Consider the following 18,065-nt stretch of genomic DNA (forward strand, 5'->3'; position numbering starts at 1 on the left):
CGCTGAATTTAAGTGGAGGACCCAAAAGAACTCAACTATGAAACATTTCTATCTCATTTCCAAAAGAAAAACTGTTTTTCGTCTAGTACATTACCTTTATCAAAGTGTAATTTATAAAAACTTTTACTAAATAAATGATTAAATAGGTGTGTAGTTCCTAAAAGTGCAGGTTCTATATTTATACAAGATATTCGGTTATTTATTTAGTAAAGAATTTGAGACGTATAATATTTTTTTGAATGTAAAATATTGTTTAATCCGTTAAAGTCATACAAATCTGTATAAATTCGTACTCTATCCACTTAATTAAACCTTAAAATGGAGAGTTAATCATCTAAAAATTTTATTTACAAATGTTATGATAGTTCAAGTTTTTTCTAAAAGAATTTAAGTCAATAAGTCCTATTTAGAAAAACTGATATTATCAACCTTTTTAATTTTTAAAACTAAAAACATTATTAATTTTGCATACTAAAATTATAAATAATTTTTTCACTAACTGGTGAAAAAAAAAATCATAGTATGAGATTAAGCGTTTTTGTCCATCTATTTGTTGGTTTGATTTAGCTATCTAATAAAATCGAAAACATTATCAAATTTTTTTACTTTTAAAACTAAGAATATTATCAGTTTTTTTATTTTAATTTTTTTTTTCAATTTTGCATATCAATGTTCCATAATCATGCTCCTTTATAGACACAAAATTTTCAATTTTACACAAAAAAAAAAAATTTAGTTTTTCAATTTTTTCAAAAAAAAAAAAAACATTCACTATATTTGTTTTCAATTTTCAAAATTTACTTTTCAGAAAATTCACTTTGTTTCCGTACACTACAAGAAAATGCATTTTTACCGACCATTTTTGGTTACCAAACACAATTTAGTCGCCAAAAGTCACGGAATTGGCTACCAAAAATAATATTAGTCGGCAAAAGTCAACTTTTTAGCTACTAATTTTTTTTAGTAGGGGAATGTTGATTATTGGCGACTAAAAAAAATTTAGTAGCTAAAAATATTACAATTGGCGACTAAAAAAATTTTTAGTGGCTAAACATATCACAATTAGCGACTAAAAGAAAATTTAGTAGCCGTAGAGGTACCTTTAGCTACTAAATTGTTTGGTAGCCGAATGAAAATAAAAAAATTAATTTTTAATCTTTGCCGACCAAAATTTTGGTCGCCAAATGTTAAGTTTCGGCGACAAAGCTCCTGTTAGTCGCTGTAGACCTACTTTTGGCTACTAAATTTTTTGGTAGCCGAATGAAAATAAAAAAATTAATTTTTAATCTTTGCCGACCAAAATTTTGGTCGCCAAATGTTAAGTTTCGGCGACAAAACTCCTTTTAGTCGCTGTAGACCTACTTTTGGCTACTAAATTTTTTGGTAGCCGAATGAAAATAAAAAAATTAATTTTTAATCTTTGCCGACCAAAATTTTGGTCGCCAAATGTTAAGTTTCGGCGACAAAGCTCCTTTTAGTTGCTGTAGACCTACTTTTGGCTACTAAATTGTTTGGTAGCCGAATGACAATAAAAAAAATTAATTTTTAATCTTTGCCGACCAAAATTTTGGTCGCCAAATGTTCGGTTTCGGCGACAAAATTCCTTTTAGTCGCTGTAGACCTACTTTTGGCTACTAAATTGTTTGGTAGCTGAATGAAAATAAAAAAATTAACAAAATAGTTATTTTATTTTATTAACAACAATACCATTAGTCTCCACTTGAAAATTTGACTAAACAAAATAGTTATTTTATTTTATTTTTATTTTTATTTTTATGAAGAGGTTGTACACCCACCATCCAAAAATATTAATATCTTATTTTAGTTTTTATTATCTCAAAATATTAATTTTTTAAAAAAATTAATTATTAAAATAATATGAATTTCTTATTTTGTCCTTTTTTTAAATCCATTAATAATACAAAAAGTACAATTATGACAATTGATATTTCTAAAAAAATATACTATCAAAAGGTAATTTTGAAAAATTAATATTTTTAAAATGTAATAATTGTATTATGAAAAGAAATTAAATTTTGAAAATAAACTATTATTTTGAGATGGAAGAAGTAGTCGGCTTTCATTTGATGGGTTGAACACATCTTTTAATAATCACTACAAGAAAAGTGGGTTTATGAGACGGAACTATTTGTGATGGCACACTTGCCGTCTCAAAAAGTCACTTTTTGCGACGGCAGAAAATGCCGTCTCAAAAAAACAGAGTATTTGCGACAGCACCGTTTGCCGTCTCAAAAAAGCAGAGCATTTGCGACGGCACTAATTGTCGTCTCAAAAAATGAGAGTATTTGCGACGGCATTTTCTGCCGTCGCAAAAAGTGACTTTCGTGTTTTTTTTTTTTACTTTTAGTGAATATTTTTAAAATTTTAAATATTTTTTTAAGATGCACCTTACTTAGATGTATTTAAAAAATAAAAAAATTATGAAAAAATATTTTTAAAAATTAATAAATACATAAAAATACAAAAAAAAAAATGTATTGAATTATTGTATTTTTTTTTTGGTATTTAATGAATTTTTAAAAGATTTTTTTTTACAACTTTTTTAATTTTTAGGTGTATTTATGTTAGATGTGTCTAAAAATTAAAAAAAAATACTTAAAATTTTAAAAAATTCAGTAAAAACAATATAACACGAAAAACAAGAAAGTATAATTTTCTCAAAAGAGTTTTTTGAAAACTCTAACCCAGCATAGTGATTGTGGTTTTGAGATAGCTTCATATATATACAGTCACAAAATGGTTTGAATAAATTCAACGGTATTTTTCTGTCGCAAAAAAAATTAAAAAAAAAAACAATATCGTCTTACTCTTTTAATATAGCATTTCTCTTTTCATTCATTTTTTCATCTTCCTGTCTCTCTGTCTCTATCTCTCTCTCTTCTCTTTATTTTTTTCACTCATCACTCTTCTTTCTCTGTCTATCTGTTTCTCTCTCTCATTTTCTCTCTGTGTCTCTCGCCTATCTCTCTTCTCTCTATCACTCTTATCTGTTTTCTTTCTTTGTCTCTCTCGCTCATCTCTCTTCTCTCTATCTCTCTCATTTCTTTTCTCTCTCTCTCGCTTATCTCTTTTCGCTCTATTTCTCTTTTTTTTTTTGTCTATCTCTCGCTTATCTCTTGTTTCTCTCTTTTTTTCTATCTCTCCCTCTACCTCTCTCCATCTCTTTCTCTCTCTATCTCTTTTTTTGTCTCTCTCTCACTCATCACTCTTCTCTCTCTCTGTCTACTTGTCTATTTGTCTATTTATCCCTCACTATGTTCACCTTGCTCACTCTCTTACTCTCATCTTCTCTATTTATCGAGCTCTTTCTCAATTTATCGATCCACTATAAGAAAATACACTTTTAGCAACCACTTTGTCTCCTTCTCTCTCGCCCATCACTCTATCTCTATCTCTCTCTCTCTCTCTATCTCTCTTCTTTATCTGTCTCTCACAAAATTAAAATATTTTTAAAATATTTAAATTTTTAAAATATTTAAAAATTTGATTTGAATTAAGCTTTGAAAAGACTTTTAAAATATGTGTTTGGTTATGAGTTTTGAAAAGTAATGATTATATTTTGAATTGAGTTTTGAAAAATGGATGTTGAATTATGATTTGAAAGCTCAAAACAAACACCACACTTAAATTAATGGGTGGAACTATGACCACTACCACTACCACTCTCTCTGTCTCTTTTTTTTTCTATGTCTCTCTCGTTAATCTCTTTTCACTTTCTTTCTCTATCTTTTAGTTTATCTCTTGCTCATCTCTTGTCTCACTCTCTTTCTGTCTATCTCTCTCTCTCCGTCTCTCTCTCTCTCTCACTAATCACGCTTCTCTCTTTCTGTCTGCCTGTCTGTCTGTTTGTCTCTCCCCCCCACTGTGTTCGCCTTGCTCACTCTCTCCCTCATCTCTTCTTTATTTATTGAGCTCCCTTTCGATTTATCGATCCACTATAAGAAAATGCACTTTTAGCGACCACTTTGTCTCTTTCTCGCTCATCACTCTGTCTCTCTATCTCTTTTCTCTATTCGTCTCTCACTCATCTCTCTCTCTCACCAGCCATATTCTTTACCACATTTACCACTACTGCAAATGCCATTCAACTACCACGATTCTTCTATTTCTCTCTTTCACTCATCACTCTTCTTTCTCTGTTTGTTTGTCTATCTGTCTGTGTGTCTTTCGTTTATCTTTCTTCTCTCTATCCTTCCCATTTGTCTTCTCTCTCTCTCTGTCTCTCTCGCTCATCTCTCTTCTCTCTTCTCTCTATCTCTCTCATCTCTTTTCTCTCTCTGTCTCTCTCGCTCATCTCTTTTTTTCTGTCTCTCTCTGTCTCTCTCGCTTATCTCTCTTCTCTCTATCTTTCTATTTTTCTATTCTCTCTCTCGTTCATCTTTTTTCGCTCTTTATCTCTCTTTTTGTATCGCTCATCTCTTGTTTCTTTCTCTTTTTCTGTCTCTCTCTCTATCTCTTTCTCTATTTGTCTGTTTGTTTCTCTCTCTTTCTCTCCGTCTCTCTCTCTCACTCATCACTCTTAATAGAAAGTATTTTTCATTAAAATATTATCCTTACTTCTACCAAATAAAAAATAATAATAATAATTTTTCATTCATTAAATATTCATTTACGATGAAAATAAAATTTATTATTATTATTTAAATATTCATTTATGATGAAAATTATTATTATTTAAATATATATTTTTTTCCCAATCCCGCCCGCTCGGTTCCCCCATTTTTTTCCATTCCCGCGCCCCCAAAAATCCCCAATCTCTTAGAACCCTAATCGTCTCCTCACTCTCCAGTCTCATCTCAAGTTCCACTCATCACTATCCCTCTCTCTCACTCTCTCGTTTCGTTGTTCTTCATATCTGCACCGATCACTCTCTGACTCTCTCGTCGTTCATCTCATCGCACCGATCATCGCACCGCCGATCTACTCACAGGTAAACTCTCTCTCAATCTCTGTCTTTCTCTCTCTCTCGCCCCGATCGTTGTTTTTTTTAATTTTATATATATATATATATATATATCAGATATCTCTCTGATCTAATCTGTCTCCCTCACTCTCTCATCTCATCAGTCTCACTCTCTGGTTTTGCATCTCTGCACTGATCGACTCACAGGTAAGCCTCTCTCTCTCTCTCTCTCTCCCTGATCTCTCATCTCTGCACCGATCGAACAGATCTGTTCTGCTTGTTTGTTTTGGACCAACAGATCTGTTCTGTTTGTTTTGGAATCTGTGTGTTTGTTTTGTTTTGGAATCTGATCTGTTCTGTTTATTTTATTCTGCACCGATCACTCTCTGTGTGTTTGTTCTTAAGGAATTTGTTGAATCTGTGTGTATGTATGTTAATTAGATTCATGCTGATTTTGTTGAATTTGTTCTTAAGAAATTTGTGTATGTATGTATGTATGTATGTATGTATGTATGTATGTTAAGAAATTTGTTTGAATTTGTTCTTAAGAATTTTTGTTGAATCTGTGTATGTATCTACTTTCTTTTCTGGATTGGAATCCAACTAAATTGCCCATGGCCTGAGTTGAGGAGGTATGGTTCTCAAAAGTAGCTACTTTCTTTTCTCCAAGGTAACACTGTACTTCACTGAAATTTTTACATGTTGAAGTTGTTTATGTATTATTTGTTGAACATGGAGTGAAAGCATTTGTTGGGTAAATCTTACTGAGCAGTTAATTGATTTTACAACTGTTTTTACTGTGATAGAGAAATATGAACCTGTTCATGCAAAGTGGACAACAGAACGATGTGCTATATGTAGATGGGTTGAGGATTGGGACTATAACAATATTGTTATTTGCAACAGGTGTTACTATTCTTCATGAATCTTTATGCTTAATCATCACATTTTATGCATTTGAATTACAATTTATTTGCTGAGATAAGATAGCACCTGATTTAGGAACTCTAGTAGAATCATCTGAGTCAATTTTATTTTTCATATATATGATTTTCATTCAAAGATGATAAACATTAATTTTTTAGGTTTAAAGTAGGAGGGATTAATATGTATAAATTTATGTTGTATCCAAATTTATTTTTTCAAACTTATTATGTGTGTGTCCACCTAGATGTCCAAAGTGTGCCTGGGTCAATTGGTGGGGGGTTACTTTCTAAATTCTGTTTCTATCTCACTTGAATTTGCTTAACTGTAATTTGTTGTGGAATGGACTTATGAATTGATATAATATTTCCTTTTTAGAGCCCTAATTTCCATGTGCTTCTTTTTTTGTATTAATAAATCTAAACTTTTGTTTGTTTTTCTCTTTGAAGTTACGATATCCTTTAAATCATTCAAGAGGATAAAGGTTCAGGTTGTTTTTTCTTTTTCCAAATGTTTAAGCTCCCTTATTGGGCCCATATCTAGTATTCTTTTCCTGATGTCAGAATATTTGTTTTTGTAGGATTATGGGGGGTCAATAAAGAGGTGGTCCCTAAGAAGAAAAATATTAACGATGCAGGAAGCCAACTTGCACCCCCATTAGGAGAATTGATGAAGATGCTCTTTAATGCATACAGGTTATGACATATTTACTATTTATTCAATTTACTCTGCATTTTAATTTTTAGAGAATGTCTTTGCAAGAACTTTTTAACTATTGCAGAGCTGCAATGATGGAATTTGGGATCAATATGTCGGAAATGCCACTTGAAAAACTGAGTAAAAGTAATATCCAAAAAGATACTTTTCTCTAGACTCTCCTTCTCTTTTAGTAAATCTAAACAATGCCTTTAGTGGAGATGCAGAAGTGATATCATTGTCGTGTTGTCATACTTGTTCGTTTATTTAGCTGATGAAGTTATAATTTCTAATGTGCTTCCTTAATATCTTCTCCATGTCTTCCTTAATATCGTACTCCTCGCCACTAGGTTGATTTCCATAACTGATTGATTCCTTAATATCTAATGTGTTGTCATAACAATAGCACTTCATATAATAGAATGAACACTTCATATAATAGAATAAAGGAAAAGATATATTATAATCTAGGCGTTTGTCTCTTATAAATCCTACTTTTTGGCTCTCTTGATAGAGATTAGGACACAAAGTAAGATCCATAATGGCCAGTTGGTAAGGGAACATTGATAAAACTAATCCACCAAAGGGGTTGTTAAGGAGCACACTTTTTCATGAATAGAGCAGCCTGTGATTATCATACCCAATTCAATTCTACACTGATTACCTTCAAGAATGGGACCTTGGCCATATTCATAGATTTCAAAATTCTTTTATTGCTACATTTGGAATAATATTTTGCTTCTTTTATTTGGCACCTTTGTATTGTTATTGTTATTGTTGTTTTTATTTTTAATTTAGATTTATTGAGGTATAGTCTTATAACAAGAGCTTTAAATTTATATCTCAGTACAACAAATTAAGAACTTCAGACAAAAATTTAGGGACGAAATATTTTAGTTGTTAAAAATGTCATATTTTTAGGAGAATGGCTCTTCCCCATATCACTATTTTTTGTACTTGACTATACTTTATTTTGGGGCCTCATTCCTGATCCACAGCACTGTTCATCTGGTAAATCTCATGCTAAAAATCGTTTCTGCAAAAAATAAATTTCATTAGATATCAATAAATAGATGAAAAAATCATATTTGTTTTTAATAAAATAAGTGGTTTAAATTTAAAAACATAGTTGTCGTCCATTTAAATATATATATATATAATTTGTTCACGTATCTAATGATATTCGATGAAGCTAATTTTTTGTACATACATTTTTACTATGAGATTTACAAGATGAATGGTTTGAATTATCATTGTGGACCCAAAATGAAGCCAATAAAATAGAGTATGATGAAATATGGAGGATAGTAGTGACATGGAAAAGAGTCATCCCCTATTTTTAAGTGAGAAAATTGCACAATACTATTCTTTTGGGACTAAAATTTTCATTTACAAAAGTCAACGTATTTTACAATAAATTATTTTGTTCCTAAAAGTGTATTTATTAGCGGCATTTTAAAAAAAAAATTCATTAAGTCTTTTTTTGACATTTTAAGACGGTCTTTTCGTGTTGACTCATATGATAATTAGTGGTCTCCTAATATTTTTTGCTACAAATTTTTTTCCCCATATAGAAACGAAAAAAAGTTAGCCTCTAAGACACTTATTTATTATGATACCTTAAATTTGAAATCCTACATAATTTTCAATTGCAAGCTAGACTACATTAATTGTTGAAAGGAAAAGACTCACAATATGTCTGACCCAGATATATATAGTTGAAGAGGTTGTGATCCACTGAACACCCATTATCTAAAATGACTCATATTTCTAAGTTCTCACTGATCCAAATTAGATGTTTATTTAGGCCTCTGATTATTTGGGCTGAATTTGAAAATTAAAAAAAAAAAAAAAACATAATTGGTGTCTTGAGCCTTGCATTGGGTTTGGTCTAAAGTCCAGAACTACATAAATGTGGGCTTTCATTTTCATTCTGGGCCTTGGTCAAAGTTAGATTTGCATCCACAAAAATGAATTGACATTTCGCCAAAGCTGTGAATATCAACCAGTCCTCATTGGTAACTGGCAATTTGGTTTCAATTGGGGCAGTTTCAGTGCTTTTAACATTATTGGTACTATTGCTTACTAGTTAGGATATTCAACTGGACGACGCTCTGATAATAGTTGCAAACAAAAATTTCAATATCAGAATGAATTTATTTTTGAAATTCATGTCCTTGAATCTTAGAGGTTGAATGTTTTACATGAGAGTCAATGGGGCTATAGCACTCTTCAATAGGGATGGACATAGGTTGGGTTTGGTGTGGATTTTTAATAACCTAACCCGCTCCCTATCATATTGGGAGTGGGACAAATCAAGGGGTGATGGGATGGGACTAGAGCGAGAGAGGGATTAAAATATATATCACGTGTTAGCCTCCTACTATATTTGATTTTTAGCCTCCTACTATATTTGAAGGTGCGATTATTACAATGTTTTATAAGACATGGGCAATGGGTGTATTGGAAAATGTTCTTGCATTTTTCCATTCCATTTCTCGATTTTCTGATTGCATTACTACATTTGCATTATTTTGCAGTTGGTGTCTTCAAAAAGAAAGGTACCAAACTATATGAAGCAAGCTTGAAGGATGAGAAGCGTTTAGATCAATGGCTTCATTGTTAAATTAAGCAAGTGTTTTAGTAAATAAATTTAATTTTCCCATCATGTTTACACCTTCAAAATATTCTGTAAATGACATTTGATGTAGAATTTTTTGTACATAGGACATCTTTTTTGTATGATTTTGTATTTGTATGGAATTATTATTTTGTGTTGGATAATTCAGATTTGTATAGAATTTGATGTTAAAAGATCAAATTTTTGTATTGTTGAAACGAAATAGAAATAGATATATGTATTATTTTGTTTAAATACAGGGTGCAGGTTGCACGAAATAAATACAGGTTATGAAGAAATTAATTATAACAAAAAAAAAACACAAAATAAAGTTTTTTCCATTAAATGTTTAGTAGCGAAAAAAAAAAAAAAAAAGTGAATTTGTTAGTGACTAACCAATTGGTAGCCAAAAAGGAAATCAATATTTTTAGTGACCAAATATTTGGTAGCCATAAAGAACCCAAAGATTTTTGGTGACTAAAAATTTAGTAGCTAAAAATATAATGAACACTTTCGGCTACCAAATGGTTAGTAGCCAAAAGTTTAATAAAATGAAAAATAATATTTTTGGCGACTAAATTCTTTAGTCCCTAAATGTAGTAATGTTGTGACTAAAACTTATCTGCGACAAGAAGTTTTAGTCGCTGAAAGTTTAATTAATTTTATTTGAACACTTTTGGCGACTAAATATTTAGTCGCCAAAATATCTCCTTTCCCGACTACTCAAAGTTTCGTAGCCAAATGCTTACTTTTGGCTACTTATATTTTAGTCGCCAAAACATAACCTTTGCCGACTAACGAAAATTTAGTAGCCAAAATGTTAACTTTCAGCGACCAAAAATAGTTTAGTCGCCAATACTATCGCCGACAGGGTATAGGCGACGAGTTTGGCGACAAAATATTTTAGTCGCTAAATGGTTTCGGCGACTAAATATTGGACTTTTGGCGACCAATATTTTGGTAGCCAAAAGTGACATTTCTTGTAGTGGTATTTTTATATTTTCACTGAATTTTTTTAAAATTTTAAGTAACTTTTTTAATTTTTAGACACACCTAACATAAAAAAATTTAAAAAGTATAATATTTGTGAAAAAAATCTTTAAAAATTTTACTTCATACCAAAAATACAAAAAAAATAAAATAAAATGAAATTCAATATATTTTTCGTATTTTTGTGTATTTATTATTTTTTTCACAAATATTTTACTATTTAGATATATTCAAATAAGATGCATCTGAAAAAGTAAAAAAAAAATTACTTAAAATTTTAAAAAATTTCACTAAAAAAATACGAAAAACAAAAAACTCAATTTTCAGAAAACTAAATTTAGAAAATTGAAACTGTAGTGACCCTAATTTTTTCGTAAGTCATATTTATTATTATTACTTTATTTTATTTTTGACTTTATTAAATGTGTGGTTACATAAGAATTTAATGTGGTATTTAATTAATTTAATTATATATAAATAATTTGAATATTTATATATATTGATATATTTTGGGAATTTTTTTTTAAGGTCCCTGGTATTAAGATTTTATAGCATAAAAAACACTCAATATTTTCATAATGTCTAAGGTCCCTCAACATCGATCTAGAGAAAATTCGATCCAGATAATTTCTTTGGAGAAATCATAGAGAAAATTTCAAATTTCTTTGGACACATCACAAAGAAAATCTCACTAGAAAATTTCTCTAGATTCATCCCAGAGAAATTTCCCTCTCCACCCCAGAAAAATTTTAGCAAACTCAAACTGACTTTTTTTATCTCGTCAAATATTAATGTATAGATAGAAAGAGGGTGGGCATTGTTGCTAAAATTTCTTTTAGCAACTAAACGCAATAAGAAATGCTATTGAGACATTTCCTGTCAAATTAACGGAAAGTTGAATCAGGAAATTTATGTACAATAACCTCCAAAATTTAGCATCCATGCATGTTACAATATACAGATCATCTGTGTACAATATGAACACCATTCATCCCTAAACCAAGCAGCATACACAATATGTACACATCTTAGATGTTTTCTGAAATGGGCTGTCAAGACAGCAACCACATTGTAGTTCACCCAGATCACATAGAGAGAGAGAGAGAGAGAGAGAGAGAGAGAGACGTATGCCATAGTGTTCAATTAGGCTATGCTCTCTAACAACATCGGGCTATAGACTCAACCAACAGATACCTGAACATGATGTATTACTCATATTTCATGACGATAGCTTCAAGAATTCCATCAGATTTGAAGATCTCATTGAATTGTAAATGCCTTTGTATGCATTCATTATCTGAAATTTCTTATTTGCATCCTCTGTTGCTATCTTCAGAATTAGAAATGCTAATTTATTTGGGCTGCATTCTATCTTTATGATCATAAGACCGTTTGTTTTGTAAGAAAATGAAGGAAAATGATCTTAATTTTCTCATCTTGCTAATTTCTGTTTATGGGTTCTAATAAATGAAACAGCTAACTCTTCAAATAACCGTAATGATTTTATCAGGTACCTTTTTAATTCTGTTTTTGGTCTTTGAAATTTCTCTGGATCCTTCAACCTAGAAAAATTCTTCAAAACTAGAGAAATTAACTCAAACCCAGAGAAAATTCAGTTCGAACCCAGAGAAATTCACTCAAACCAGAGAAAATCCCCCTCTCTAACCTAAAGAAATTCCCCCTCACAATCTTTTCTGGTTGAAAATCATAAACCTCAGGCAAAATGTGTTCCATGGTTCACAAGAACAAAATAAATAAATAAATTGATCAGAACAAAATATTAACAAGTCAGAAAAAACTCATTCAATTGTTTACAAGAAAAATAAATAATAGAAATTATTTACAAGAAATTTACTAGGCAAGTCAAGAGACTATAACAAAGCATCGTCCATGTGAAGGTCCTCAAGCTCCAACCATCTCACAGTGTCATCTCCTTCTCTTTTGCATTACGAATTTTAGTCTCCACAATTTCCACCACATTCAATTTGGTAACATTCACATCTGATCCTCCACTAGCAGAATCGTCTACCACTTCTTGTGCATCCAAATTAAAATCAATATCAACACACATTACTGAAGCCATACTTTCAACCAAACCTGGAACTTGCTCCAATTGTTTGCAGGCATCGGAGAGTCTAAATGTCCAGGCGTGGTCGGAGAAGAGGACGTGGGAATCCTTGGCAATGAAATCAGAGGTAAGTTCTCTAGTGAAAATCGGCAAACTCGTGGAGATCAATGAATCCATCACCGTCGTTGTCAATCTCTGACATTACTCACTGGACTTAGATAGAGATAAATCTGGGAAATGAGAGAGGCATGGTGATGGTGATCGGAAAGAGAGAGAGAGGCAAATTTCTCTCATCTGATATATGGGTGTGGATTCAAGGACCTTAAACATCAAAAAATAATATTGTGGATCTCTTCCATTACTAAAAATGAGAGAGGAACCTTAGACTAATTTTCCCATATATTTTTTTATATATATAAAAGGTGTTTTATATTTATATTTATATATATGTTGTAATTATGTTGTATCTAAATAATATAATATGTTGTCAAATTAGCTTATAAGTTATAAGCATTAGAGAGGTGTTGGAAAAAAAACAGAAAAGAAAATAAAAGAAAAGCAGCCGAGAGAGAGAGAGAGAGAGAGTGCACTCTATGTGTGCAAGTGAGTACGAGAGAAGAGAGAGGGCTTGGAGAGAGTGGTGAGACGGAGAGTGGTGAAGAAAAAAAAAATTAGGGTTTTGTTCTGGTGGCTTAAATAATTCTTCAAATATTTTTTTTGATCATCGAAAAATAATTGTGAGTACAAAACCCACTTCTCTTAATTTATGTTTAATTCGTTATTTTTATTTATTTATTTGATGTTAGTTTGATTTTGTATTTACATAAAAATGATAGACTGATTTTAATTATTTTGATTAGTTGTGTATGTCAGGTTTAGGGTTTTTATATGTATTTATTTTATAGTTGTAATCACGCTCATGGATATATGAAATTAAAATTAATTAGGAACCTATAGATAAATTCCTTATACTCCACCATGACTCCATAGATTGTTGTTATGTATATATATATATATATATTGATCTTATACTTATATTTATATACGTTATATTTATGTGTATTTATATAATATTATATAATAGTCAACTAGGTTAGAATAGGGGATTAGGTAATCAAAAGAAAAGAAAAGAAATAGAGAGAGCAGCCGAGCGTGTGTACAAGAAATCTAGGCTATTGTGACGAAATTTGGTGACGAAATTTTTTTTGTCTTAAAACTTAATCCAAAGATGACGAAATATTAATTTTGTCGTTGTAATTTTTTTCAATAGTATAGGAGACGAAAACACAATTTCGTCTGCAAAAATGAGGTGCCAATTTCAATTGCATTGGCGCGAATTATTTTAGCTCATTGGAGACGAACATTTTTGTCACAAAATATAATTTTTTTTGTGACGAACGTAATTTGTTGCCAATAAATTCCCTACCTATTAAACGATATCGTTGCATATTTTCATTTATTAGCCGACAAATATATTTTTGTCTGAGAAGGATAAGTTATGAAAGACGAAAATATTTTATCACCAATAAACACTCCATCATGTAGACAATGTCGTTTCATCTTTCTATTAAATGGGTGACAAATATATTTTTGTCTCGGAAGAATAAGTTGTGGGAGACATCAATATTTCATCACTAATAAATTCTGATTGATTATGCAACGAATATATTTTTCATCTCATAAGGTTAAGTTGTGGAAGACAAAAATATTTTGTCACCAATAATAAATTCTTTGTTCTTGTATGTAAGGAGACAAAAATATTTTATCACTAATTATTTCTCTTTATTTAAATGTCATGGTTTTGTGTTTCGGAGCATTGAAACCGTGACCCCAAGAGATACACTTTGACCCTTATCACTCATTTTCATGTACACGGACGCTGAAGTTGTGACCCAAGAAGACACTTTTTACAAACCCTCATTTCTCTCTCGCACTTGAGCCTATTCCTCTCTCACAAATATTGAAGTTGTGACTCAAGAACACACTCTGTAAACCATTTCTTCTATTTCGTACTAAAGCCCCTCTGTTCTATCTCACACTTAAGCCCTTTGTGCATGCCAGCGTTGAAGCTATTATCCAAAAAGGCACCCTATGCAAACTCACTATTCTTTCTCACAGTGAAGGCCCCTCTTGCACGCAAGCACTTTTTCTCATTGTCTAAACCAACTCTACCCTGTTCGTCTAGAACACCCATTTCAGAAAAATCAAAGGTCAAAACCTCTCTCCACAAAAAAAAAAAAGAGAGAGATAATTAATGTAGCTTTTTTTTATAAGAAAAATACAGAGAAAAAAATAATCAGAAAATTTTAATTTTCAAAATTAATAAAAAAAACATTACCTTGTTTAGAATGGAGTTTTCAATAATTAATTTTTAAAATTTGGTGATAAAATTTATTTTCGTCTTAGAATATAACCCAAGCATGACGAAATATTACTTTTGTAGTTTCTTTTAATTTTTTTCAAAATTATAGGAGACGCAAAAAATAAATTTGTCAGAAAAAAAGAGGCGCCAATTTTTTTTCCCTGTTGGTGCCAATTATTTTAGCTCATTGGAGACGAACATTTTTGTCACAAAATTTAAAGTTTTCGCGACAAAAGGAATTCGTCACCAATAAATTCCAAACCTATTAGACGATGACGCTTCATTTTCTTATTTATTTGGTGACAAATATATTTTTTGTCTGGGAAGGATAAGTTATGGGATACGAAAATATTTCGTCACTAATGTAGCGATCCCGGTATCGATCATTCTTTCATGTGTTTGCCACTTCGACTGGGCCAGTTGGAGATTGAGCTGCCCGGTCAACTCGCAGGGGTCGAGGGGGCAGCAGCGCCCTGGCGGGGTCGATGGGCAACGCCCCCGATGGAAAAATGCAAAATACATTCAAAGTTACTTTTCCGCTCGAGCAGCCGTTTATGCGCTCGAGCGGAGAAGTTTGGTTTCAGAAGTTTGACCTGTCTGCAAAAATACTGAGTTACTGTATTTGACACTTGAGTGGGGCTTTCCACGCTCGAGCAGACCATGTTATATCAGTTCGTGAATCTGATATTTCAAATCACTTTTTCAGTCCTCTCTCTCTAAAACTCTCCAGAATTCCAAATCGGGAGCTTCTCTCTCTAGAAGTTATCTTTCCTCTTTGATTTCTCCAAATCCATTGGGATTTAGACTTAAGTTCTTCACCAAAGTTGGTTGTCATCTGGAGGGCTTCATTGTGTACAGTGAAGATCGAGTTTCAACACCGTTGATTTTGAGGGTTTCATCTCATTTCTTCTTCAAAACTTGAGGTAGGGATTTTCTTAGAGTTATATATATGTTTTTGCAAGATCTATATGATTTTCGAAATCATCCTTCGATAGCTTTGAAACTTGATTGTTGATTTAAGAAGTTGAACGATTTTGAAAGTGGGTTTGTCTCTTGTTCTTTTAAAATGATCTTATGGGTTTTGATCTTTGTTGATTGAAGAAAAGACGATTTTGGAAAGTTTTCTTTCAAAATATTTGAGTTGTATAGTTTTGGTGAGAAACCTAGAATTTGGGGATTTTTTTTAAAAGACTGAAAATCCATGAATAATATTGTTAATTTATTTTGTGTGTCAAAATAAATGGATATTTGGAAATTTTCTTATTTATATTTATATAAATGATGAATTTCAAGTAATATGAGAATTATTGTTCATTTTGGAAATTATTGTTCAAAACGTGAAATAGTCTTGAAATGACTAATTGTTGAGGATACTTGAGAAGAGGGAATTGTGTTATTCCTTGGATGATGAATTGGAATAAAAATATTTATATTCATCTTGTGTTATTGGCATATCAATTCATTTGATTACATTAAACTTTGAAAGTTGATTTGAAAACTTGTATTGAGAAAAGAATGTTGAGAAACAAGTTTTCATGGAATGGTTTTGCGGTAAATACGTTGGTAAGTCTTGATAGGTGGTGTAGATGATATTGAATAAGTTGGCCTGAGAGTTCGGGGTGAAAGACTGAAAACCCGCGCGGATAGGTGTCGAGCCTTCTGGTTAATACCGGTAAAAATGACAAATTGGTAGCACTTGTATAGTCTACTTGCAGACACCGACCTAGGGATTACTAGAGTCATATTTACCGCCCTTGAAATAAATTGTTAAGTTTTGAACAATTGAAATTGAATGATATCATTGAGCATTGATGGTTTTCAAAAGATGAAAATGCGATTTATGTTCAAAAAGAGCATAGCATGGCATGTGCATTTTATCTCTTGAGACTTGTATAAAATGCATATACTTTGTTAAGAATTTCCTATTGGGCTTTATGCTCACTCTACGGGATTTTTGTGCAGGAAAAGATGTGGTGATCCCACCCAACTAGGGGCGTGGAAGTATGTGTGTTGGGAGTACAATGCTCTCATTTTGCTGTGACTCTGTGTGTAAGCCAAGAGCTGTGTTTGTGTGAGTTTGAATAACCGTTTTGTGTAACCAAGCTCTAGCCTTGAAAATTTGTAAACTCTTGAAGGTATTTATTTGTTTATTTACTTGTTGTTGGATTAATGTATTGTTGCATGAAGAACTATTGTATCATGTAATGTAAGTTTAGAAATTTATATTCGGTTTTCCTTGAAAGAGCCATGATTGTTGTATTATCATTTAGGCTAGAAATTTGGGGCGTTACAACTAATAAACTCTCCATGCTCGTTTTATCTTTTTGTTAATTGGGCGACAAATATATTTTTGTCTTGGAAGGATATGTTTTGGGGGACAAAAATATTTCGACACTAATAAATTTTCCATGTATCGTATTGCATTTTGATTGATTGCGTGACAAATATATTTTTGTCTCATAAGGTTAAGTTGAAGGAGACAAAAATATTTCATCACCAATAAATTCTCCATCCCCAAGCAATGTTGTTTTTGTATTTTTATTGATTAGACAACGGACATATGAGTTTGAGACGAAAATATTTTATCACTAATTATTTCTCTTTATTAAAATATTGTCAGAAACTAAAAGACACTCTCACCTTAATCCCTTACTTTCACACACACAAATACTAAAGTCGTGACCCAAAAAGACACATTCTACAAACCCTTATTTCTTTCTCGCACTTGAGCCTCCTCTCTTAGAAGTATTGAAGCCGTGACTTAACAAAACAATCTCTATAAACCATCTATTCTATTTTGCATCGAAGCTCCTCTATTTTGTCTCACATTTAAGCCGTTTGTGCATTATCCAAGAAGATATTTTATGCAAAGCTACTATTCTTTCTCATAGTAAATCCCCCTCCACAAAAAGAAAAAATTTATAATATTAATTAAATAAGGAAACAAAAAAGATGATTAATGTAGCTATTTTTTTGTGAGCAAAAATACAGATGAAAAAAAATAAGAATTTCTTGCCAATTTTCAAAATTAAGATAGCATCCCCCTGTTTATTTTGAAGTTTTAAAGAATAAATTTCTAATCTGTATTTTTTCAGTCAACCTTTTTTTAATAGTTTAATATATATATATATATATATACTTATTTACTTTTTATATCCCTTTAATTCAGGTAAACTTAAAAAGCATAAAATTTATGAAAACACTTTCAAAAATTCACTACAAAAAATATAAAAATTTAGTGTATTTTCATATTTTTATTGAATTATTTATATATTTTTTCACAAATATAATTTTTTTTAAGTATATATTTAGATTAGGTGTATTTAAAAAAAGAAAAAAAATAATAACTACAACTTAAAAAAGTTTTCTAAAGACAAACGAAAAATGAAAACTCAAAACCAAACAAATTAGTGATAAAAATGTTATTCTTCACTAGTTTTTGGACTTTTAATTTTGTTGGTTTAAATTCTCAGAAATTATT

The 18,065-nt window shown here is 31.1% G+C and overlaps 1 long non-coding RNA gene across 2 annotated transcripts; it reads left to right on the forward strand.

Moving 5' to 3' along the window:
* Positions 1–5,448: 5,448 nt before the first annotated feature.
* LOC114313559 (uncharacterized) lies at positions 5,449–9,382 on the forward strand. 2 transcript variants are annotated; one of them, XR_014345827.1, is made up of 5 exons: positions 5,449–5,594; positions 5,731–5,830; positions 6,298–6,338; positions 6,429–6,543; positions 9,085–9,382. It is a non-coding gene; the product is annotated as an uncharacterized LOC114313559 (long non-coding RNA). The 2 variants fall into 2 exon arrangements; XR_014345826.1 differs by lacking the exon at positions 6,298–6,338.
* The last annotated feature ends 8,683 nt before the right edge of the window (positions 9,383–18,065 follow it).

The sequence above is a fragment of the Camellia sinensis genome, chromosome 12 (genome assembly GCF_055761805.1).
Source record: "Camellia sinensis isolate YWXY chromosome 12, ASM5576180v1, whole genome shotgun sequence".
NCBI classification, from domain to species: domain Eukaryota; kingdom Viridiplantae; phylum Streptophyta; class Magnoliopsida; order Ericales; family Theaceae; genus Camellia; species Camellia sinensis.